Source organism: Haliaeetus albicilla, chromosome 15 (assembly GCF_947461875.1).
Source record: "Haliaeetus albicilla chromosome 15, bHalAlb1.1, whole genome shotgun sequence".
Lineage (NCBI taxonomy): Eukaryota > Metazoa > Chordata > Aves > Accipitriformes > Accipitridae > Haliaeetus > Haliaeetus albicilla.
The window spans coordinates 29,852,489-29,879,093 of record NC_091497.1 but is presented as its reverse complement, the minus strand read 5'-3'; the positions used below and the strand labels follow the sequence as shown (position 1 = coordinate 29,879,093).

At 42.9% G+C, this 26,605-nt stretch overlaps 1 long non-coding RNA gene across 1 annotated transcript in view; it reads left to right on the top strand.

The window, feature by feature from the left end:
• Nucleotides 1-3,912: 3,912 nt before the first annotated feature.
• Nucleotides 3,913-26,605, top strand: part of LOC138689155 (uncharacterized) — a 34,494-nt gene continuing 11,801 nt past the window's right edge. The window contains exons 1-2 of the long non-coding RNA XR_011328007.1: nt 3,913-4,017; nt 4,479-4,634. This is a non-coding gene — a long non-coding RNA (uncharacterized lncRNA). The remainder of the gene's footprint in view (nt 4,018-4,478; nt 4,635-26,605) is intronic.

Here is a 26,605-nt window from a genome sequence, read left to right as displayed (position 1 = left end):
AACCAGGACAGTGTCTCTCACTTCAGGGGGGAGGGTTTGTTTGCTCATTTTTGGTGTCCAAAACACTCTTATTCTCTGTTGAGTGGAATATTTTAACAGTGGAATATAATAATAGGCACTGAAAAAAAAATTTTCATTTAATTTTTTCTTCTTCTAGAGATGAAGAGCTGAAAGACAACAGGTCTGAAATGAGGCTTGTTTTCTTTTGTTTTCTTTGTTGGCTAACTTGAGAAATCTCACACTGCCTGTTTGTGGGGGCTGCCCCAGGTTTGAGCAGCGCAGGGACATAGACGAGAAGTCCCAGTGAAGAAAAGTCACTGGCATCTTAGTACATAGCAACTACTGTGAAAATCCTGCCATGCTCGAGGTCAGCGGCATCGCTGCAGTTCCTCCGTGAAGCATTTCTTCACATGCTTTCGGTGCACTCTTGCCGCTTGGACCCAAGCAGAGTTTTACTAAGAGAAAATAGATCAGAGGATCTGAATCATACAGACAATAACACGGCAGCGCACAAAGGCTTTACAAACGTGTTGGCGTCAGGGCACGGGCAGGGGAGGGGAGCGGAGGGTGGTGGCAAGGCAGGCAGGAGCAGTGTCCTCCCCTTCAAGGGAACCGTACCGTGGTGCCTCAGCGATGCCAGCGGAGCAGGGACAGGGACTGAGGGTCGTCTGAGACCCCAGGGACCACCAGATATATCCCCAGTGACAAGGCAGACCTGAGGTCAAGCCGATCTGCTCAGGGCAGTTCAGGGCCACTGATGCGCTCCGGACCCTGAGACTTGCAGCAGCTTTGTATCTTCGTAGACCTTGTTTTCATGAACAAAACTTAGGACCGTCAATATATTGAGCTGGGTCCCTAAGATGGGCAATTTACCAAAGATGAAAATAACTATGAATGAAGTTAGCGAGAGAAAACATTTAAACATAAAGACGTATATGTGAATTGCAATTTTTTGATGAATGCTTCTGTAGATGTTCCCCTCCACCCTCCAAAATCAAGAAGTTCTGCCAGATAGAAAAAGAAGACATCAATATATTTTAGCTACTACCAAAATGAATGAGAAATAGAGAAGTTCATAGACGCATACATAAATTAGCAAAGGAAACATTCAGACAAATGACTAAGTTAAGGGTGTTTGTGAAAGATCTAGATGTACAGCAGTGGAGAAATAAAAATAGTAACATTACTAATCATGATTCAAAAAAGTAGATGTATATGATCATAATTCTTTTTCATACTCAGTCTGGATGATGTGTTAGTATTGGATGGTGAAAGACTGTATCTTTAACAGGAGAAGCTAGATGTTATTAGACATTAAGTGTTTGGCCCTCGTTTTGTACTCCACAATCCCCAGGTGGACACATAAGCTCCCTTCTCTTGTGTGTGAGGGAAGCAAAATGCCTTGGGCTGGAATCCAAACCTGTCCATGGACTGACTGAGTGGGGGAACACAGAAAAGAGAGATGAATGAACTCCTGCCCTTCCCCATGTTCGTGCAGCAGAGCCGCAGATTTCAGGGGATTACCCTGTGCTCACTTTGCACTGAACTGAGCTGGGATCCCCGCAGGTGTAAAAACCTTATTCTTATGTTGGGAGGAAAAAAAAAAACCCCACAGTCAAAAGATGTACTACCTCTGCCAATTTTCCACATAATAATGTAGTGGTTAAAGCACTCACTTTGGAGAAAGGGATTTTTTTCAGAGCTCTCCTCAGCACAATGGAGTCCTACTCACACCTTCCATCATTCTGGAGAGTGAAACCCGAGCTGCAGCTTATGATGAATTGCCTCCAGTAATGTTTGTGAATGCACAATCAGTGAATAAACACCATTTAAACACACCCTGGGTGTCAGTGAAGAAGGAGGTAGTCCTGAGAGCAGGCTACAGCCCAGAGCTCCCTCTGAAAGCAGATGAGCTGCCTACCAGCTGGTTTACCAAGTTGATGTCTCATTTTCTTCACTCTTCCTCTCCTCCACCTTCCATAAAGGCTTCCTTTCTTTCTGAACTCTGCAGGGTGAAGAGATCCCACTCCCTAGGACACCTACCCAGCATTCTGACAAGTCCATATTCTGGAGCTAGGACATTTTAAGGATGGCAGGAGGTGTAGCCTTGACGTTAATGAATAAGTCTATGCTGAATTTTCTGCGTGTATCAAATCCCCAGGGGGGGTGTGCTTAAGCCATTATTTGTGCCCAGCCCATAATGAAATGTTTTCTGTTCTTCCAGTAACTGAGAATGGGGCACAGGGAGGATGAGCGTGACTGACTTAGAACAACCTTGAGGTTCTCGGCATGGCCACGGAGAGGGAGAAGGAAAGATAAATTAGAGCTACCATTTGCTAGGCTGCTTCTCCTATCATCTTCTTTATTTTGTGCTAGCTCCAGCTGGCTCTTCTGTGCTTCAAACTTTCAGGGACCCCATGACAACTGAGGCTTCTTAGAGTAAACACTCTTACCCAGCGGCCACATTCACCTGCTCCAAGCTCAGTGTTTCTTGCGGACACCACGTAGACTCTGGCACAGCTTGACTTAGCTCTGGAAGGGTAACGCAGGTTCTTTTATTTAGGCCACAGGGCAACTAGGAAGCATCGCACTGTCTGCTCTTGGTGAAACAGCACCCAATGGATCCCACAGCACACATCCAAAGAGTCAGACATGACTCACCTTCCTATACAAATAATTACTTCATTATACATCGTGTCATGTGTTCCCCTAATGATCTTCTCTCCTGCGTCTATCGTGTAATTGGTTCATTACGTTAGCCCTGTGCTCAGCGTGCACTCGAATGCCAATCATTACCAGCACCATGTGTTCAGTTCAAACCACGTATCTCCGAGTGCTATATTTGGTTGTTTTCTGGTCCCTATGCGCTATTTATACAATACCACATATGTTTTGTGGAGCCCTCTGATGAAATGCAGACATACTGCTTGTTAGGCTATCGTCTAACTGCTAATCAGTAGCAATTCTCAGATGCCCTTTGGTGGCAGAGTTACAATAATTGGGCTTCCTGGTTTTCAGGTCTGGATAGTCTATGACTTTACCCTTCAATGATGCTGGCCCTTGGCCTTATGAATGAAAAATAGGGTGAGGTTGCAACAGATTGTTTAATGATTGTAATCTTCAATAAGGGTTTTATGAATTGACTAGTGCTTCACGAGCACACAGTAAGTGTTCTAATGAATCAAAGCAAATATTTATGGGAGACAAGTAATTAGATGTGAGCGAATAAAAAAGCCTATTAAACCATCTGGACAGTTCAAAGGATTGGTAATTTTCAGATAAAACATTGAGGGGTTAAGGACACCAGTTAAAATCTGACCCTTGTTAATGGTGATTAGATATTAACACCACCTGATTGCTACCTGGGAGACTGAGGAGAAATGAGTCAGTGACTGCTTCTGTGTTTATGGCTAATTTTGGAGAAGAGGTTTTCAGATTCTTGTAATCTTTCCAATAGGTCCCCAGCAGAAAGATGAAATTTTAGATTATTTTTTTCTTCATCAGTGTTCATTTAAATTTAAATTGGGATGTGTTAGATGTGGGAAAGCTTGTGTTTCTATGACAAATTATATATGCGTTCCAATGATTAAAAGAGAAGTTGAGACTCCAAAATGGACAATGTTAAGGGAAAAGAGAAAAATCCCATGAAAAAAACCTGAAATCCACAAGGATGTTTTATATGGAGCACAGACAGACAGAGAAGGTTAAAAAAAGAATGGTCCACTAACTGAAACCTGCTTATAAGAAATCTTTGGCAGCAGAAGAAAATGACTTGAAATATTTGAAACCTCAGCAATTAAGAAACCAAGTCCTCAAAGAAGTAAGAAACTGTGAAGGACGTAGGCACAATCAAGTTTTATCTGAATTAGAAAGAAATTAAATTAAAGTGGGTGGAGGTTGACTCTCACTCTGCAAAACCTGATGTTTACTGCTGTCATAGCTGAGAACAAATTCCAAAGTCAAAGACAGCTGCATTCAACTACAGCCAGTCTAACAAGCTGCTAATATATCTCCCAGGTAAAAAGCTGCTTACCTGACGCAGTACTATGCTTAACAGGATGTTACCTTAGTCGAGAGACTCTAAATGTTTTGGATTCTCGCCTCCCTTTGAAACTGCTTCTGATTCAGCAGGGTTGTGATTAAGCGAAGGAGGAAGGTAGCACTGGGATGCTGGAGCCTACTTTGGTTCCTTGCCTTATGAAAAGAGCAGTGGGTTTCAGCTTCCAGCTGCTGTCCACACTCTGAGGCTACTTAACACATTAAACGCTTGTTGGTTAAATACATCACGGAGAAGGAGATGAGTGCTGAGCTGCTTGGGGCAGAGCCTTTGTGCCATTTGCAGCGGCGTAACACCATGTACGCTGAATACTGGGAAAGGTGGGGCTAAAGAAGAATTGGCCTATTTTAGGTTCCTCATGGACTAGGATGTGCTTAGATCTTTCATTGGGACTGACCCTGGATCTGATTTTGGCTTACAGCTTTATATGCTGGGCACTGGTAGAGGGCACGGAGAGAACTGGATGCCCAAGAAGAGTCTGAAGAAGCCAGAAAGTTTGGTGAAGAACTGCCTGAGCGAGCCACGAGGAGTTGTCTCCAGCTAGAAGAAAGCCAGCTTTTCACTCCATCACATCGTGGTAAGCCACCTCCTGTAGTTCACTGCCTTAACCACAGCAGCCTTTTGCTGGAAAAGTAAGCAGCAGTCTGATATGCAATAGTTAACCATCTGAAGGCCTGGGGCCAGTTTCTTCCTGATTGGGAAGGTCTTCAACGCAGGTTTCTCACCTCTCTGATGAATGCTATAACCAGGAGTCTGCAGGTACCAGCAGGTTAGAGTCTCCTCTTGAAGCTGTTCTGTTTAATACAGGCTATTTAAGTATTCATTGGAGCAGAGACTGAATCAGAGCGGGTCTCCCAGGTGAGCCTTCCAACCACCAAACTACAACATTTGTCTCCCTCTCTCTCTGGCCTAATGAATATTTAAGATATGATAGTGATGACAGCCATAGAAAAGCCCATGAGAAAATTAATTCTGTCTTCATAGCAGGGTTTGAATAGTGTGCTGTAAATAAAGCATTGGGGCCACACACTGAATGTGGAGGATAAAAGAAAATGTTGAATAGCTTACTCATTAAGTGAGCACCATCCAGCATAAGTACAGAATGAGGCAAGAACTGTGTGGAAAAAATAGTATGTCATCAAGTAATTAAAGACTGTGGCACAATACATATGTATAAGGGACTGAATTAATGTTTTCAGGAAATCTTAATTTTGCCATTTACTAGCACTGGAGTGCTTGACTTTGCAATCTGAGCAATATTCTTTTAGTGTATCTTTTTGTGTAGATAAGCTTGACTTAAAAAGGAACTGAGGGAGCCTCACAAAGACTTAAAAAGCCTATTCCTTTCCTTTTTCCTCTACCACAATCACCTCTGAATGAGAAATTATGGTAGCTGGCTGAGAATCATAATCAAACAGTGAAAACTTAGTGTAGTTGATAATTATTACCATTGCATTTCCTCTGTAGGAATTATTTTCCTCATTTTCATTCCAAGCATTCTCTACTTCATAACTTTGCAGACTAACATGTAATGAATGCTACCAACAGGAGGTTTTTACAAAAACCTCAACCGCTATAGCTGAAGTTAAAAAGGGAGGGGGTGGGGGGCATTTAAAGGGTGAGGTTTTGAAGAGACAGTTAGAATAGATGGCTAAATAATAAAATGTAATGAAGATGGCAAATTTTGCCTGCTGTTCTGCTGATGAATTTGCCCATGAGCAGATTGGAATATTTTAAAAACATATTCGTTATTCAAAATCATTTGTCAAGGGTCAAATTCTTTCCTGGTTACTCATATTGAAGCAAGAAAAACCTGTCTGCGGAACAAGCTGCTGCTGTGTGTGAATAGATGTGAAGAAATCTGTTCCCAATTAATTTATGGAAATAATTCTCCATTTCATAAGCAACTCTTTGTGTGTGTTTGTCATTCAGAATGTGAATGGTTTTGACTGATCTTATAAGTAATGTGGCATGTTAAAATGTGTCGCAACACATTGAACTAGGTTTCTAGTACAAATATTTGGCTATATTCTGCTATCATTTAATTTCTGTGATTGTCTTCTGATATTCATAGATAGATGTCCTTCTCAACAGTTCTCCCCCTTTCCCTTGGAAACATTTTCCTTAAAATAATCAGAGAAAGTAAACTCAATAACAGCTGAAGTGAATTCATTTTACCATCAACATGTGTGATTTCTACTTGGTGGGGGGGCAGTAGTTGCCTAGTACTAGTGATTAATGACTGAGAAAAGGATTACATTTTGTAAAACACATGAGAATAGTCAGACAAGAAAACACACACATGATATTGCTAAATTCTCTAATGGTTTTACAGTGAAAAGATAATGGACATATAAAAACTGTGTCTTGTAGATAGCTAAAGCAAATATTATGCTGTATAAAACACTTCTTATATTGATTTGTTGGAAGCCTTTTATATTTTGGTAGCTTGCCAAAGAGTCATTGTGGCACAATATTTCTCTTAGTCTGTAATATACATTTGTTTCCACTTCAACAAAAGTACTTTTAAATGTGATGTTTGGGTGAATTGAGACACCCAACTAAATATCATTAAGAATTTTTGCTGTCCTGCAGGAGTTCTGAGAATCTTCAGAGCCTTTTCAAATTGAAAGAACAACAGAGGATAAAACTGGGTACTTGTTTTGTCTTACTCACACTGAACAGGACAGAAAAGAGCAGCCTCACGTTCACAAGCCCTGGTCCTCGTGGGGGACTTCAACCACCCTGACATCTGTTGGAGGGACAACATGGCAGGGCATAGGCAATCCAGGAGGTGCCTGGAATGCGTTGATGACAACTTCCTTCTCCAAGTGATAGAGAAGCCAAAGAGGAGAGGTGCTATGCTGGACCTTGTCCTCACCAACAAGGAGAGGCTGGTGGGGAATGTGAAGTTCGAGGGCAGCCTTGGCTGCAGTGACCATGAAATGGTGGAGTTCAAGATCCTTCGGGCAGCGAGGAGGGCACACAGCAAGCTCGCTACCCTGGACTTCAGGAGAGCAGACTTTGGCCTCTTCAGGGATCTGCTTGGTAGAGTACCATCAGATAAAGCCCTGGAGGGAAGAGGGGCCCAAGAAAGCTGGTTAATATTCAAGGATCACCTCCTCCAAGCTGAGGAGCAATGCATCCCAACAAAGAGGAAGTCAGGCAAAAATGCCTGCATGGATGAACAAGGAGCTCCTGGACAAACTCAAACACCAAAAAGAAGCCTGTAGAGGGTGGAAGTAAGGACAGGTAGCCTGGGAGGAATACAGAGAAAACGTCCAAGCAGACAGGGATCAGGTTAGGAAAGCCAAAGCCCTGATAGAATTCAATCTGGCCAGGGATGTCAAGGGCAACAAGAAAAGCTTCTATAGGTACATCAGTGATAAAAGGAAGACTAGGGAAAAATGTGGGCCCTGCCCTCTCCAGAAGGAAATGAGTGAGAAATCTGGTTACCTGGGACTTGGGGGTATTAGTGGATGAAAAACTGAATATGAGACAGCAACGTTCGCTCGCAGCCCAGAAAGCCAACCATATCCTGGGCTGCATTAAAAGCAGCGTGACCAGCAGGTCGAGAGAGGTGATTCTCCCCCTCTACTCCGCTCCTGTGAGACCCCACCTGCAGTACTGCGTTCAGCTCTGGGGCCCCCAACATAAGAAGGACATGGACCTGTTGGAGCGAGTCCAGAGGAGGGCCATGAAGATGATCAGAGGGCTGGAGCACCTCTCCTGTGAAGACAGGCTGAGAGAGTTGGGGTTGTTCAGCCTGGAGAAGAGAAGGCTCCAGGGAGACCTTATAGCAGCCTGCCAGTACCTAAAGGGGGCCTATGAGAAAGCTGGAGAGGGACTTTTTCCAAGGGCATGTAGTGATAGGACAAGGGGTAGTGGCTTTAAACTGAAAGAGACTAGATTTAGATTAGATGTAAGGAAGAAGTTCTTCTCTGTGAGGGTGGTGAGGCACTGGAACAGGTTGCCCAGAGAAATTGTGGCTGCCCCATCCCTGGCAGTGTTCAAGGCCAGGTTGGATGGGGCTTTGAGCAACCTGGTCTAGTGGAAGGTGTCCCTGCCCATGGCAAGGGAGTTGGAACTAGATGTTCTTTAAGGTCCCTTCCAACCCAATCATTCTATGATTCTAGAAAACGACTAACTCTGGAACAGCAGACATGTTCACAGGCTGTTCAAAGCATAAAGCCTATAAGGAACCCATAGACATATTTTGCTTATTAGCTGAGTTGAGTACTAAGTTTCTCCTCATTCCTTTCTACACTGACTTTGTAAAGGGGGTTGCCTCTTAACCATAACTAGAAGGGAATTGTTGAGACCCAGTTTGTATAGTTATGGGTCGGTTTGGGTTTAGCAGTCATGTTGGCTACATGAGGACGTTTTCCTAGTTGAAGAGTAGAGTGGGTATTTAGTAATTTTGGAATTTCAGCCCAAATTATGCTACACGCTTGGGTTTACCAGTAGTTGGGTAAAAGGCAGCGAAGCCCTTTGCTGCCAGACCTGTCAGGGCAGGCTCAGAGGTGTGGACTTTGGATGCTTTTGACATGTACATCAGGGTAGTGACAGCAACAATCCTGCTGACTGCATCTACAGGCTGTTATTGCAAGATCTTCAGGCCAGCGTGCCCTGCACTTAGGAACCATACGTATTTCTAAACCACAATGTATTCACATTTAGCCTCTGAAATGTCATATCCTAAGCATCTTTCAGGGATTTATTTGCCATAATTGTGTCTTTGTAACGGAAAGCTATTTCTATATATATATTAGCTGACATGTTAAGCTTGGCATAGCTGAAGTGGAAGACTGGGAATCTGAAAGTGTCTTTTTGTTCAGTTTTGGACCCAGCTGTTTTAATTTAGAATATCCTCTGAGTCAAGCTGGTGACTGTTGTGTTTTAACTGGGAATAAAGATGCTGTTTTTTCATCCAAGAGGGCCATTTATGACTCTGTCCACCTTGCCACCTTGCTGTAGAAAGACAGCCAGAGGTCAGTCCATGGTCCAAGATCTGCATGGAACAAAGTGGCTTGTGTTCACACAGGGTGAGGTCTAGCCCCTCTCTACAGGTCTGGTTTTGGAATAGCCCAAACTGAGCCAGGCTGTATTGAAGAGCCAGGGTCCTCCACTCCCTCTTGCTTCCTGATCCTCTAGTGCCAGTGGTATGGATGTGCCTATTTTAGAACCTAAAAAGTAAAAGACAATAGACACTGTATATTAACACCTATGGATTCTGCTTGCAAAGGCTGAGTCAGGCAGCAGGTTTTGAGTGTTGCCTTTCATCTCCTTTGCATTCCTGCCTTGCATAAACAGGGTTCAAGAAATAGGCATGTTGCTTTTGTGTTCATTAGGAGTATAGATTAGCACTTCAGTATTGAGTCATGAATATGCTGCATAAATTTATGAACTGCAGTGTGAAATGAAGAATATTCTTCTTTATCGTAATGACTGGTTCCAGTATAAACTGAAACTTATCTTTATTCAGAGAGTAGGTGGAGTAAAAGCAAATGAAATTCAATTTTCTCCTGCAATAATGGCAGCACTAACAAAGGGAGAATACCTTTGATGTGAAAAGATATTGCAGAATCACAGAGTGGCTGAAGTTGGAAGGGACCTCTAGAAGTCATTGGGTCCAGCCCCCTGCTCAAGCAGGACCACCTAGAGCCAGTTGCCCAGGACCACGTTCAGATGGCTTTTGACTATCTCCACAGAGGGAGACTCCACAACCTCCCTGGGCAAACCTGCGCCAATGCTCAGTCACCCTCACAGTGAAAAAGTGTTTCCTGATGTTTAGGAGAACCCTCCTATGTTTCAGTTTGTGCTTGTTGCCTCTTGTCCTGTCACTGGGCACAACTGAGAAGAACCTCTTTCCATCCTCTTTGTACCCTCCCTTCGGGTATTTATAACTGCATCTCTGCGTGCTCAGAGAGTGTCTCTGTATTCCTCCTGGGTTACCTATCTCTGCTTCTACCTTATGTATACTTAATTTTTGTGTTTGAGTTTTGCCGGGCGTTCCCTGGCCATCCACGCAGGACTTGTTGGGATGGACTGCTCTTGACGTTGGAGGAGGCAATCCTTGAATATCAATCAGCTTTCTTGGACTCCTTTTCCCTCCAGGGCCTTATCCCATGGGAGCCTTTTAAGCAGATCCCTGAATATTCTTTGCTAGCATCCATGTAGAGACTAACCTTTCTTCTATTATACCAAATGTGAGGATTTTCAAATATGCAGACCGGCCTCTGGTAGGACAAAAGTGGAATATTTTGTGCCAGTGGCTGAACAACCATTCACCACAGTGTTTCCCAGCTTCCCTTACTCTAAAAACTGATGTCCCAGAAGTAAATATTTCTCTAACACAGACTGATTTGCTACGTCTGCATCTGTAAATGGAACAGAGAGGTGATCATCCTTTGGCCCTGTGTATGTAATGTTTTGTACCCATGCAGCTAAAATTATCCCCCAAACCAGGCTGGCTGTGCCCAGCTATCTGTTGAGAATGAGCTCAGAGTGGTGCTAATTTCTTAATAGTACTGTGAAAGGAGAGCTGCTCTGAGCCAAAATTGTGCCAGAGAAACTGCTTACAATTTAATATGCTTGGGCCTATGCCCCAGTCCTCTTTCTTTTACTGGTATTGATGTATCCATGTAGTCTGAGTAGTTGCTTTCCCCAGGCAAGAGATTCACATAATTTGCAGCTACATGAATTTGTCTCTTTTTGCCTCTGGCTTTATAAAAAGCACCTAGAACTTACAACTTGGCATAGCAGTTAGCCAGCCCAGACACCCATCGTTTGAAACCTTGGTGTCCCACTGCTCCCAAGTCTGTAAAAGCTGGAAGCTGGTCGCAGAATGGAGATTGATGATGTTTTTTAATAGGACAAGAACAACTGTACTTAATTTTTAATTTATAAAAGAATTGACTGTTTGCTCAAGAAGGGATTTGAAGCCTTTTGTGCATTTTTTTTAAATTTTTTATTCTATTTTAGATAAAGGCAAGCCAAGCTGTTGTTCTTAAGCACAGTAGTTTTACAAGCAAGCTCTCACAGGAATGAAGAGTTACTCCCCAATGTTTAAGCATTATTCTGTATAATTATGGATATTTTTTCCTTCCAAAAATATTTTTTTTGAGAAGCTGACATTTCAAAGGCTTTCAATTCTGTGTGTCACTATCAAATAATCTTTTTTGTACTTGGCTGTTTATTATTGGATTGCAACAACGATAAAGCTCTAGGGGTTTTGTCTCCTTTGGTATGTTAATTAGCTATTTTCCCTTTGATCTTTTTCTTACTGAAAAGAGTGAAAAGCTATCTCGGTAGGGAATCTTACTGATGTACATTCATCCCCTCATCTCCATAATCTGAGGATCAGAGGGAGACAACAAATTTCACTGCTGACTGAGGTTGCTATAGGCCTTAGTTATAATGTACTTGGTTTCTAAATAATCCCACCACCATTTATATTTGGAATATTGAAGAAGAACCTCTGAGAAAAGGAAATGCAAAAATAATTAATTTTAAACTGTGAACTACCTTAATTAATTTAACTTTTTCTTGAAGTTTTAAGCTCATGCATATGCCACAAGCTCTTTCTTGTATGCCTCTACACATTTTTCCTTTTTTTTTTCCTCCTTCTTTTTACCGTTGGCTTTTGATACATTTCCAGCTCTCACAGAAATAAAATATAGGCTAGGTACAGAGTAACTATTGAGTGAACTTTTAAAGTATTAAATGTTAGAATAGCTTTCCTATGGAAATGATGAAAGTCCTGTAACTTGGGACAGCTGAAAGTGATGGGGCAGCAAGGTGAAGTGGTGGGGAATATACATACAAAAGCTTACACATATACACCTACACATTATATCTGTGTATTTCTGTCTCTCAAAATCCTTCATCAAAAGCTGTCATCCTCATATAGCATTTATTGAAAAACCTGAAATAAAAGCGCTTTAGTGAGAGGCAGAGGCAGATCTGCTTCATGGGGCAGTCCAGCAGTGGCAGAAGTGCAGGCAAGATTATCCACTAGAGACTTTCCAGAGTTTCTCTGAGACAGGTTTTCCACTTCCACAGAGGATGGACAATGCACTAGGCAACCTCGCTGTCGTTGAGGTTCTTGCGTCCTGCGGTGTGGGATGTGACCAGATCTTGATGTTCACACTGGAGACGTCTACATTTGAACTGGTCCTGTAGACTGCCTTGGCAGTCAGTGGAGGGAAGCTGGCGCTTACAGAGCAAGAATGATGCCATTTTAAAGGAGATACTTAATACAGGTCAGGTGACCTGTTCCCTAATAATACCTGTTTGTCTCCAGTGGCCTGTTCATATCTGTATTAAATTGATAACCGGATGCGACAAATTCTTCCTCTGTCATGTTATCTTGCGTGTGGAAGGGTGAAAAGGACCTAGTGCAGAGGACCTAAGGTACTCTTGCCAGCGTACAACCATTGCTGCTGTTGCAGCCCACCGCAGTAATGGCTCACCTGTGTGCATGCACGGGAGGAGGTGCCAGGCTGTTCGCATACTATAGGTGCATCACTTGCCGAGGGATGTAAAACAGTATTGGCATTCTCCTGGTGTGAACCCTGGCACTGAAAACCATCCCATTAACTTGCAACAAGTTCAACTCGGTTGTTAAAATAGCGGTGGCTAATGCAATCTGAGGTGCCCGAAGGAATCTCAGCCATATGGGGCTGACGGGATGCATAACTTATGAAAAGCACATGTTCTTTTGGAGCAGCTGGAGGTCCTATGACATCTTTCATGGCATTTAGGCAGCCGAATGCCACTTTAAGAGTGGGACTTAATGCCATATTCAGACACTGAAATTTATGTGTCTGCATGCAAGCGAGGTGTCCGAGCTTCCATTATAGTTGATGAAGATCTAGTCAATGCAGTAGAGTCTAGAGACCTAATAGTATTGTTCTAAAAGAAACACCCATATGTGACCAGCTGATTTCAGATGTCTAATATGCTTCTACACTCTGGACCTGAATTCCACCCCTGCTATGTAAAAGTCCAATTCACGTGCCTACATTAATGTGGTACCTTCTGCAGCTTGAGATGCTCTTGGTCTCCCACTTGGCTACTAGCTCTTATTCCAGGAGGGCATAGGTCCTTTGTTATATCTGACAACCCCATGTAGATACTACTGGCACCCTAGGACACCTGAAACAGCACTAGACACCCGTATGTGTGCAATTGTCTGTTTTTTTTGTGAGCTCAGAAGTTGCCCTGAAAATATCTCTTTCTCTTCATTGACTACAAAGGAAGCCTAGTTCAGATGTTGAGACATCTGTGGTAGATCTCTAGATGTAGTCAAGTGAATCCCATTTCTGTTCTCCTGGGCACATGCATCTCAAAGACTCCTGGGAATCCTGTTGTTCTCAAGCTGGCAGTACATTGTTTGTTGTCCTAGAGCTCCTGCATGATATAGTCTCTGTGCTGGTGCTTCTGACACAGAATCAAAAATGAGTGAAAATCATGTTGGAGTGGCTCTGGAGTGATTTCAATGCTTGTACCTTCCTACATGCTCTACAACCACAGGATGCAACTTGTGACTGATGCAGGTTGGTGCTATGATATGAAGAGCCAGAGATATTTTTTTTGGCCATAGCGAGATCTGTGGTGTTAATTTTCTAATGTACTCTTTGCACAACATCTCTCCTCAAGCTTTTCCCCACTGTCTCTAAGACTTAATCTTTTAAGTTAACAGCAGACAGGAGGATTTAGATCCTATTACAGTCTTATGCAATAAAAATCTTGTTCCTACAAGGATCAGCTGTTCTGAGCAAGATTCAGGTGGGATCCCCAATGGTCTGTGTAATTACAGGAGGAAGGATTACTGCTTTCTGCCCTGAGTTAGGTAATGAAGTCTGAGCTAGACATATGACCTTCTCTTCATTGAAATTGAAGAGAGAAATTGAAGTCTCCAGAGGAGATTCAGCATTTAAGACTGCTCTAATAAATCACTCTCTGCATGTGCTCATTTCTGTCTACTGACTGTAAAAGGAGTCTCAAATGATGAGCTCACCCAAACTTAGACATTTATAAAGTCAATGAAATAAAAATGGCTTATATGGACCTGGGACTAGTGGAGGATTTACTACTTCTCTTCAAGATGAAATGTTCTGTCAGCATCTACATGAATACATGGAGTTGTATATACAAGACCATTATTTTTATGTTTATAAACCTTTTACTGTTATGCTACTTTTTCAGTATTCAAATGGTGACCTTCAAATGAAAGTCACCAGTGTTTTCAGGAAAACTTAAGAAATTCTGCTTGGCAATCGCATCTATCCTTAAGCCATGGTGACAGTCAAATATGCACTGAGTTAATGCTAACTGCATCAGATATGGTACAACCCCCCCGGGACATGGTGGGTGGGTTTCTATTTGTCCTGGCTGACTATCTCTTCAAGCACACATTCTGCTTCTTTATTTCTGACCTCTTCTCTTCACTCTTAGATTTGGCTATTGCCCCCTCTCTGCTTTTTCCTTTTCCTGTCTTGCTTTTCCCCCATTTTTCTTCTTTGCCTGCCATTTGGTTGTCAGTCAGTTCCTCAATTCTCCAAGCTGGGGATCATCTACAGGAGATGCTCAGAGTTCCTTGACCCATGCTCTGTCCTGAGACCTGACCTATATAACATCTTTGTCAATGACCTAGAGGAGGTGACGGACTCATCAAGTCTGCAGATGACACCAGACTGGGAGCACCAGTCAATGCACTCAAGGGCAGAGCTGCCAGACAGATAGACCTAGACAGGCTGGAGGAATGGGCTGACAGGAACCTTATGAAAGGAGGACTTGGTAGACAGCACGCTGCACATGAACCCTGCAGCACAGAAGGGCAAAAGCCTCCTAGCATGTATGCCCAGGAACACAGCCAGTAAACTGAGGGAAGTGACCATCTCCCTCTACTTGGCACTCATTAGACCACATCTAGATACAGCAACCAGTTTTGGGACACCAGTACAAGAAAGTCATTGACAAACTGGAGCAAGTTCAGCAGAGCCACCACGATGGTCAGGTGCTGAAGCACTTGCCCTGGGATGAGAGGCTGAGGGAACAGGGCTTGTTGAGGCTGGAGATGAGATGGAGGTCGGAGGACCTCACAGCAGCTCCCGGCACCTATGAGAAGCACTGAGAAGACAGAGTCAGACTTTTTGTAGTGGTGTGTGGGGGTAGGATGAGAGACAACAGGCATACGGTGAAACAAGATGGGTTGAGACTGGATATAAGGAGAAAATTTTTCCCTGTAAGGACAATCCAGCAGTGAAAGAGGTTTCCTGGGAGATTGTACAGTTTCCATGCCTGGAAGTTTTCAAGATCTGACTTGAAAAAGTCCCAAGCAACCTGCTCTGACACCATAGCTGGCCCTGCTTGGAGCAGGAGGTTGGACTAACAACCTCCTGAGGTCCCTCCAAAACTGAATTATCCTGTGATCCTGCAATTTAAGCTCAGTCCTTGCCCTATATCCTTGCCTTAGCTAAACTGTAGTCCCTATATTTTGCTGATCCTGACCTTGCTTTGCTGACTTGACTTCCTGGCTTGACCTTGGCTTCAACATTATGGGCTTGATGTGCAGTCACCAAGCCTGTGGTGGAACTGGTTCCTGCTGCCAACCCAGCTCTGCCTGACAATCCCAGCTGCTAGAAACTTTACTCTTTCTTAGTCTGCAAGGACTCACTGTCATCATAAAAAGTTCTGAAATTTCAGATATCTCTTTAAGGCTCTAAAAATCTCCATGAAGTTTCATTTTAGGGCCCAGATCCCGAAATCTGATTGGTCTGTATCAGCCTCTTTCAAAGATTGGTTTTGCAGGGGAGGGAAGGATTCGTTTTTCTTCCTGACAAGAAGGTATTCCACACATTCCATTTTTTCATATCTCCATTTCACAACGTCTCCTTGTTCTTTCATCCTCCTGGGAATAGTATCTAGATCAGCCGGTCACCACAGTGGGCTGAAACACAGGCAGGAGCCAGTGGCATAATCGTTGCAGTAGAAGCATGTATTCTTATTAATGACATCCTGGAAAGGATAGAGAAATTGCAGAACTACTTCTGGATATAGTAAAGCCATCATTATGTCTTTATGTGCTTCAAGGAGAAATAATTAGTCTACCTTGGGGCACTGTTGAAGAAATATGGGGAAAGAGACATTCCTGAGGAATCACACAGTGGGAGGAGAGAGTAAGAAGCTAGAGGGCATATAGGATTTGCAAGGAAGCTGTAGCTATAAGTGGTAGGATAGTTGTGGGGAAGTAGTTTGGCTTTTGAGATAAGAAGAAGAAAAGGTCTAGTTTATTTCCTCCTGTGGTTTATATAAGCAATGATGCACAGCTATTAAATTTTAAATCCGTTGTACACCTTGAAGACCTGTTGCAGGATTATCCAGATTCTCATGTTACTGCTGGAGACAGGAGGCATATAGACTCCGTGTTCTTCTCACCTTAGCCAGTAAGTGTCTCTCTATGTAAATACTCAAATATTCTAATATGAAATTTTCTTTGCTGTTCAAGGTCAACATCTTTGCAAGAGTGCTCATCCTTGAGTATGCCATGCCAAACAAGACCAAGAATATTTACAGTCCGTTGATTGCAGTTGCTTCTGTTTCCCTCTAGAATCAGGAGCTGCAAGGTGAGTGGTGGTGGGAAGAAATTTATGAGGGAGATGGAGGCTTTCTATGTGACAAAATATTTTGGTATGGCTGTGCTGGATTTTCTCCATGTGGTATTTGGGATGCTGCTGTAAAATTATCTGGTGAAAGTTAACAGTGGATTTTGTAATCAGAAAAGCTGTCCCAAACTCTTATGCATGCAATGCTCAGTGAGTAGCTGACCAGCTGCAATTTCTGATTAACCCTCCAGTTCTCAGAGCATCATGGAGAAGCTGTCCCCATATGTTGTTCTTCAAGCTCCTGACACCACAGACTTCTCACAAAAGGCATTGCCTCAAGCATATCTTGTTCCCTACTTGCTACCTTCTACTGTCTGCTTGTCCTTGTTAAACAGATCTATCCATCCTACCTCCCTGCAGGGCCATAACCTCTGAGTTTTATGTGGGCTTGGAAGGAAAGTGGGCTACTGTTGTTGTTTCTGACATCCCCTGAGAGTCTGGAGACATTCATTAGGAATTTCTCCTCCTCACATTGACATTGCGTAGGAGATAGATGCTTTATTTTAGTGGTGTCTTTGAGTTGGGTTGCATTCTGTTCTCAAATGTACTGTGGAACAAGGGGTGGGTGTTGTCACAGCTGAAACTTCATGCTAAATTCATCAGGATCAGCTAAACAGAGAAAGCTCACAGATAGGAAGATGATAAAATGATAGACGTGTTTGGCTGGAAAGGTCCTCAAAAGATTGCTTATTGCCACTCTCTGCAGGAAGGCAGGGTCAGGTGTACCCAAACCTTTGGTGACAGAGCGTTGTCTACCCAGCTGTTACAAACCCTCAATTGCTCAGCCATTATAAACCCCAGATTTCACAACCGCCGCACACAGCGATCTCCAATGTGCAACGACTCTTTCATTTGCAGTGCCTCCTTAAATGCAAAATTAAATCATCTTTGCTGCAAATTAAAAGTCTTTCTTTTTATTCTCTCGGCAAACGAGGAGAACAGTTGATCGCTGCAGTGAGCAGCAGAAAGACTGGACTGTTGAAACAGGGCGGTCTGTCTCCAGAGGTTTTGATTATATAGGGTTTACTGGTACCTTTCTCACTTTCCTTGTCTGAAGGACAACACTATAGATCCCAGACCCCTGCTGCCCATCTACGATGGCTGAGAAAAAGCATCAGCAGAAGACAGGGAGTTTCCTCAGGATTACAGTGAGCTAGAAGCAATCTTTTTTGAGGGTCAGAAATGGCAAACTCGTAAAATCAAGCGTCTGGTGTTGCAGACAACGTCCAGAGCATGGTAGTGTGGGAGACTGGATACTGCAGAGAGGAGCTGGTTATGGCTGTCATATTCACACAAATGCCTATATCTGGTCCAGCGTCATCATGTAAACTGAGCTGGTGGGGTGGAGAAAGGCAGCTCTGAGCCTTTGTGTGAAGGTGGTAACGCAGACACCTCTCCCAGCTGCTCCCCGTCTGCTTCACTCCCACCAAATGCCCTTCCGTTTGCTCGGAGGCAAACAGGCAGGAGGAAGCCAAATGCTGCATAAGGTTCATGAGGCTGCTAATTATGATGGCTGCCTGGAGTCAATGTGGTAAATAGAAATACCACAGCTGAGTCCAAATGGACACGCTGGTGTTTGTTTTTTACCTTGCAGAAGCAAACTGAACATGAGGGCTTGATAATATCTGATCCAAGCCCTTGGATCATACCCCGGCATACGGTACCTGGAGTGATGAGGGGCATGTCAGATGGACCATTTGGATAAAGAAAGTGACCCAAACTCTCCCACAGACCATGTTTAGGAGAGCTTGGATCTATACATAGATAAATAACACAGCTGAACAATTTTCTGTGTATCACATGTCTGCCAGTGACCTTGTATTTCCAATCTATCCCAGATGATACTTATCCTACAAAAGTGGTAAGTACATTTGTGTAAATACAGGAAGCGACCCTGTTTGTATTTAACATACACATTTAAAGAACAATTAGATTGCAAGGTCAGTATTTAGGAATAACTATAGAGTTATTATTAAGCTTATTCATGTAATATCATTTCTGTCCCTTTGCATGTATCTGGTATTTATAGCTATATTTACCCCTAGTTGTAGTCTTTATTCACATCCGAGAAAAATTTAGCATTTTCTGTTGCAATGGAAGACTGTATCCTAAGAGTGCTAGAAGGTCACAGGAGGAATTTTAGAGCTGGCATTTGCTAAATTTACACTGTCATTTCTTCTTATACAAGCTTATTTTCTGCTCATTTGTTTGTGTGTGCCTGTGAGATACATATGCAGTTTATTCTGTATATATTCATGTCCACATCTTATTTTTTATTTCTTTCCATTATAAAAAATGTAATAAGGACTATATTTCATTTTTAGTATATCCATGCTACACTGCAGGAAAATCAATTAGCTTCAGCCATCTCAGTTCCTTTTCTGTAAAACTGGGATTTACAATTCAGGTCTTTGCAGTCCTCCTATGGAAAAAAGGTGTTGAGTAGCACCTGGATGTTGTTATTATTGCTACATACTCTCCGTTATCTGTTGAAGGGGTTAATAGTTTTTTTCCCCAGACATTTTTGAGCTGGGACCATGGAAGGCAGCTTAGGTGCAGAGGTTTATTGCCCCATATGCAGCACTGTGTGTGTGACTATACTGCATGCAGGGCCCAGTGTGGGCTCTGGTATTTCACCGCCAGTGGTAAGCTCTCGTGGGAAACAGAAGCACTGGAGACACTTAAGCAGGGCACTAGCATCTGATATGCCACATGGCATGACGAGGTGCAGTATCATCTTCGGGATGGTGGTTAGCTGAGATGGGGACTTCAGGCATGAGTACAGAGCTCTAACCCCTCTCACGGTGCTGCAGTATCCAGCTAATATTGCCCAGGGGCGTCTGTACCGTGGCAGGTGTATACCGCTGTTCTAAAACGGCAAACAGCAAAGCTGTGGCACGCATTTTGCACTGCTCTTTTAATGAAATGGAGCTGTCTGCATGCTGGGCTGTGCCATTTCAGCCTGCTTGTTTTGCGGTCAGTGCATGGAAACCATTTAATGTAGGTCACAATATGCTACAATGCAAATAAAGCAAAATCTGGAGTGACTGCACTCTAACATATGCATTCTTACATGCCGTCTTAAGTCATGGCTCAGAGACTGTTTATTTGCAGAAATAATTTCCTCTCTGAGCATTTGCAAGGGAAACAGCTTCTGTGCTAGTTCAGTGCTGTAGGATGCACCAAAATGACAACCTCTCTTCCCTTTCTGACTCCACAGCCTCCATTTTTATCGGGAGCCCTACTGTGAAGTACATCCTACCTTTTTTTAACAAAAATATCCCCTCCAGCATCCCCTCTCTGACTATCAAAGAAAACCTTTTTGTGAGTGCCTCGCTGAAGTCTAGGTGCGGTTTCTTTCCTCTTTATTTTTTTGTGTGCCCGATGATGAGCATTTTGAAAAGCAAAATGGAATCTGAATGCATGAGCAAATCTATTTGGGCACCTGCTTCTTGAAAGAGAGGAAGACAGAGAAGAGGATAAATGGCAGAAGCACTACATGATTGCTGGAAACAGCTCTTTTCACATCCATATTTTTCAGAGTGATCTTTTCTAGTGGTAACAGTGCTTTTCTTTTTCACTGCTGCTTTTCCAAAATTTGCTTTTACAAATGGAAACTAGTTAAACCTTGTGGCACTCGTGAGATAAGTAATATGGTATGGTCCGGTTTGGCCCTGTAGATCTGTTTGTAGATAAAGCTACAAACGTGCCCACCAGTAAAATCTTTATGGTTAGGTTCTGTGCCAGAAAAAGGGATGTAGAGAAGTGTGTGGGGTCCACCCAGGAGACTGATGGTGTAAGTTGCATGAGCTTACACCAGTTCCTCAGCAAAGCTCCTTTCCGTCCTGTGGAACTTGCACCTGATGAGATTTCTCATGGCATTTCTACCTTTCTTGGTTTCTGTAATTTTTTTTCCCTATCTGTGTTTGAGTGGCAATGAAAGGTGAAGGAGATCAGGACGCTGCAGAGGAACCGGAATTCCCCCGTGAGATGACTCCAGCCCCTGGCAGATCTCTGGGGAACCAAACGGCTGTTGGGTCTGTGATGGTGGAGAGCTGACCACGCTGGTTCTTCAGGGATGGGGAGGACAGCTCTGACATGTTCCCCAAAAGAATTTAAAGGAAGCATCATATCTGTCCTCTCCCATTTGTTCCATGTTATTAGTTTTCCTGTGGGGATGGTTAAGCTTATTCAAGACTATATGCTACCATGGCAGTAGCAGAACATGGCTGCTACTTCCTAATGTCCGTTATAACCTGGTCTAGGCTGAGCCTTGGAGTCCAGGTAGAGCAAATATAGTCCTAACTGTACTGCCGACTTGATACTCGGTTCTAGCTCCGCACTGTCATGGCAGCAGTGCTCCACTCCTTAATAAAGGAATGATACTACCTACTTCCCTATGCAATATATTTAGATTACTGTGACAAACAGCTGCACCTAAATTCAAAGTGTTATTATAAAATCTTAGCACTAGTAATAAAGAAAAGCACTGCACCCAGCTGAAACTGTAAAGAGAATTTAAATAGTGTTGCAATTATCTCATTTGTAAATTGAGCAGGACTCTGCTGGTAGCAAATTTTATGTAAAGTGTTGTAGGGTTTTTAAATGACCATAAGTAGTCAGGGCATTTGCTCTGAGTGTATTGTGCAAGATGGAATAAATGGCGGAATGATTTGGGCTTTTAAAACTAGGCTGAATAAAATGCTACAAGATATCCTGCATGGGTGGGCTCACTCTGACAGGCAGATGCATTCAGGAACATAACGTGTCTTGTATGGCTCTGATTTATATGACTCTGTGAAGGTGCCTAAGGGCTGGTTTACACACAAGCTTGCACTGTTTTAATTAAACCTGTTTTCAGTCTAGGATTTTCAGTTCAGAATAAAAGTTACTGTCATCAAGACAACTAAAAAATGTCAAGCTCTGCTTTATTCATCCCACTGTAGGTGTCTAAGCGAAGTGGCACAGCTCTGCAGGTACTGTACATATGGAAAATAGAGAGGTAGGCACTTCCAGAGCAAATGCCCTGAATTCCCTCGGGAAGGGGTTTAATTCTCTCCACTGACTGCAGGGCATGAGGAGAGGAAGCCCATAGCTTAGACAACTGGAATGAAAGACCCAGAGAAGATGATGTAGTATCTCCTCTCATTTGTGCAATTTTCTTTTTTCCTGTCTCTGATTGTTCTTTCAGTGTTTATACCCAAATTGCCACTGCTGGGTGGAAATCAGAACCACAAACACAAATGTTCTGGAAAAGACATGAAGAATAGCCTGGAGAAGAAATGGGGAATAATAATAGCTTACTAAAATATCTGCAGAGAAATTAAAGAAAAAGTGGGGAAAAAAGAGGAAATAAAAGAACAATGAAAAGGTGCAGATAATTACTTCAGGAAGATGTGGCTGGAGGTCCTGTGAATGGAATATTGAGGGGTTTTTGACCACATTTGTTGGCTGAGCATTGAGTTTTCAGAGACGTCAAAGGGAGTGAGACAGGCAACTTCACGGGATTTTGGCACATAATTTTCTTTCAGAAAAGCTTGCCTTAGATACCCAAATGAAAGTATATTCTGTTCATGTACATTTACATTAATGTATATATGCACATAAACCACATGTATATATGCATAAACATATATACTTACATATGTATATACACCACATGCACACAAATACAAAATGTATATTCAATCGGTTTATGTGCATGGTAATTGGGTACCCATATACATCTATACCTCCCTCCCCTTTATATAAGTACAACCCTAAATTGACTAGAGTTTCTAGGAAAAAGAAGTAAATAGCAGTTAGACACCAAAAATGCCACTTGGACTATTAGCACTGAATTCTTAACAGAGGGATTCAACATCCCCTCAATCACGTCCTGTGAGTTTGTTTAGCTCTTGGAGAAGCTGTGAGCTCCCCGGTTTTCCTCAGTGGTTTAAATTCTGCTTGTGCAGATGCCCAAAGGCTCTGGGTGCCCTTCTCCTGCCTCAGTCTATCTAGGATTTGTAAATGAAGTTGCATCCCTGGGTCTGGTCTGGCAGACATGATCTGAGCCACCTGGCTGGCGCGATGGGCTTTGCACAAAATACAGAGCTCAGAGATGTAGAAATAACCTTGAGATTGGAGCACTAATCTCAGAATCATTACACTTGGATTCAATCTTCTGTTTCAGAGATTCACACTTATGTTGCCTCATCAAAAAAAAACAGTAGCCAGCACTTCTGGAAGGTTTTTTCTGCTCCTGAACTGAGGCCACAGCAGCGTCCGCATACAGGAGTGCTTGTGGTCAAAAGCCAGTGGCAATGTCCTGCATCCCTATTGCTCAGGGCAAAGCCCCTCGATACTGGCCTTCAGGCTCCGCTGGACTCATTGTAGCCATAGTATTTTAAGTATCTAAAATAAAGAGCTGAAGATAGCTGGAGCTATCTAGAACAGCGCTGGAGGACTGAACTTGATGCAGTCTCACCCATGCCACTGCCGAGGTCTTAACCAGGAGGCTTAAGAGTAGGAGGAAACAAGTTTAGCAGAAAATAAGTTGTTTTACTCCAAAGGAGGATCCCAGGCAAAACTACAACTAGACAGTCAAGGCGTTGGAGAGAAATGAAGAAGTAAATCCTTTGGCATTTATAGCATTTGTGTCTAAGAGCTACAGGACTAGAAAGAGAGAAGAAAAGAGAGCCTGAGTTTGCAGCTTAATGGGTAGGGCTCTTGATTATGAGATTCAGTTACAGATCATTTACAGTTCTCCTTCCTTATGAATAATGTTTATCATCACCCCTGGACAAAAAAGGTAGAAAATATTCACCAGGGCAATCAATGGTAGCCAAAAGTCTGGCCCAGCTATTTTGTAGAATGAGATACTGCAGTCTGGGGAGGGACCGACTGGGAAAAAGGGTATAGAAATACTGAACACTGTAGAAAAAGTGAATAGACAATAATTACTTAATGTAAAACTCAGTGAAGTTGTCTGGGAAACTTATAACAAACAAATCCAGTTTTTTCACATCATTAAATTATGGAACTCGTTGTCATGGGATACTGGGAGAGCCCAGACTTAAATATGATTGGCGGGGGGGGGGGGTCAGATTCATGGGGGAAATATCTCTTGCAGCCTACTCAAGCTGTAATAGAATGTCTGTTAAACAGGAGGATCTGATATAACCTGTGGCTGAGGAAGACCCTAAGCTGCTGATGGAGGGAAGCTTGGAAGGTTTGCTATTGATGTGTTTTTTCTTTCTTTCCTAATGTCTTCCTCAAAGCTTCTGCAATTGGTTGTTGTCAAAAACAAGAACTGGGTTAAACATGCCTTTGGTCTATTCAGTGATGCTCTTCTTATGTTCATGTAAAAGAAATCACAGATAATCTTGAGAAGTGTTACTTTTAATGCTGGAAAAGGAATATTTCACATATTTTTCCTGTTGCCTGGATAGTGCAGCATACTGCCATGCATGAAGTGTGCCAATAATCGCATTTAACTCTCCTTATTCCACAGAGGATTCAAATTCAAGACAACAGCTCCAGACGCTTAAAATACCATGTAGGAAGCCCAAATAAAGGACAGTGATCAGAAAAAAACCCTTCTAAGCTGCTTGGGCTTGATTGAAAAGTTCCTGCTTATGTCCCAGAATGTCACTGTATTTTGGAGCAAACTCCCTTGGTGTCTACATCTTATGATGGAGGTCCAGCAGTTATAATTGCTGGTTTACAGCAAATGATGGGACACAGGCAGTTTAAGCCGGTCTGAATGCCACAAGAGGAAGACTGTTCCTACTTGTTGCCCCTCTAATCATGGGCACATGGACCCATGACTTCCCTGTGCAAGCACAGGCATTTTTGTGGCTGTACAGTCAGCTCAATCAGCGAGACGACAACCATATGGCTACCTGAGTGCTAACGAGCAGAAATGTGGGGCACAGGCTAAAATCACTATTTTTTGAGAGCAATGAGGCTTTATATTGGCTTAGACCACTTGTGAAAGCATGTATACCATCTCTCATAAAATCTAATTACTCAGCTCACTTGGTCCAAGATGAAGTTGTTTGGATGACACTGATTTCAGTTAAGAACTTGTGGAGTTAATGATCATTTATACAGTACATGCTGTGTGGAGCATTTGGTCAGGAAGTGGAAGGCCAAGGATTTAAATTAATGTTCACATTGTTCAGATTAAGACAGGGGATTGTATAGCTGAGAAGGATATCTTGCTATAAGTCAGATGATATACTCTTAAGAAGATCCCTGACATTCTTCCTGTTTAAAGCAGGTGTGAAAAATTTGCGGGGTCAGAAGAGGTGAGACAGTATATTTCCAGCTTAGACATTAGGTGCCTCAACAGGGGATGGAAAAGCCTCTTTCTTTTCCCTGGATGATTTTTCTCCCTCCAGTGCTGATGTAGGGTAGGATGCGCACACAGTACTATCTAACTGCAGCTGGCTACACAGTTGTCCCTATTGCGAGGCACAGAATCAGGCTCTTTTGTTGTTCTTCCTGTGGGTGCCATGAATTCTGCATGCCTGGCTGCAGAAAAATTCAGCTTGAACAGATGTGGAGGCATCTTTCTACCCAGGTGAGCCTACAGATGGCTGTTCATGCACCCTCCAGTACTTCTGGGAGGTATAAATTCAAACCCTGTTCATCTGAGGAAGACACCGAACTCAGCTTTACCATTTCCTAGACAAGATTTTGTGCAAACGAGAGCTGTTGCGGTGGCCTTCTCCTCAAGGGAAATCCAAAAGCTTAAGCCAGGATGAGGTTTCAGGCTCTGAATTGCACGTTGACAACCGTGTCTGAGATAAGTGCTCTAGCCTAAGCAAGGGGCAATGTTTCAGATGCATCATTCTCTTTGTCTCTTTGCAACAAGCAGGCTGCAGTGTAGGAACCAAATCAGCTTTTGTTTTTCTTGAAGGGAAACTGAGCACCTGATGCATCCGACCGGAGCAAGGCACCCAGGCATGCCACCGCTGAGTGTTGCACTACAAAACTGCCCAAGCCGAACGCACGCGAGTGCCATCTGCCAACATGGGCCCCTTGCTCACACAGGAGGAGTGGAATAATTTTAATTAACCAGATTCCAGTTACTGTAACACCCCAGTCCAGGTTTTAATTGGGTCTTGAGTGCGTCCCCTTGAGTGCCGAAGGCTACAGCCTGCTCAGGAAAGCCTCGTTCGTGACTGTCACTCACACAGAAAGAAGACCTCGGCTGTATTAGTACCTGTGGCAAGTCTTCCCAGTAATGGAATGGACCTGTGAGTAAGCTTTCAGAGAAATTTAATCGCATGTAAGGCTACCTATTTACCCAGAAAATGAACCTAAAGGCAAAGAAGTTTAAAAAGAGCTATGCATTTTTATGTTAGGAATAAAGCCAAGTTCAGCAGTGTAGTGAAGATATTCCTGTGACTCACTCAGAGGAATTTTAAAAAAAAGGGATGTCTATTTGGTGAATATTTATATTTTTTTAAATAATGGTAATTAAAACAGTAAGAAAAGAGGTGGTGGGAGGACATCATATAACTCCTCCTATTCCTTGGATGAAAATCACAAGCTTCAAATACTATCATCGAAGATAAAAGGCTTGTTGTGTTGGCAACTTTACAGTCGCTTTTCAAGCCTGTCAGATAGTCATGCTGTGGCATCAGCCATTGTTCTTCCGGAGGCCTCCTTCTTCTCTGACTTGATGGGAAAGAATCTGTCATCTTTTAAATGATATTCCCTTCCCAAATTAAAAGGAGGGCAAGAATTAGCAGATCCCTCTTTAGGTGAGAGAAACCATCTATTATTTATATACCTCTTCTAACCCTGCCGCTGTTACATCTGATTGCAGAAAAACCCAACAAGCTGCCACCCATAAAAAAACACCCCCACAACATTGAAAACGCTG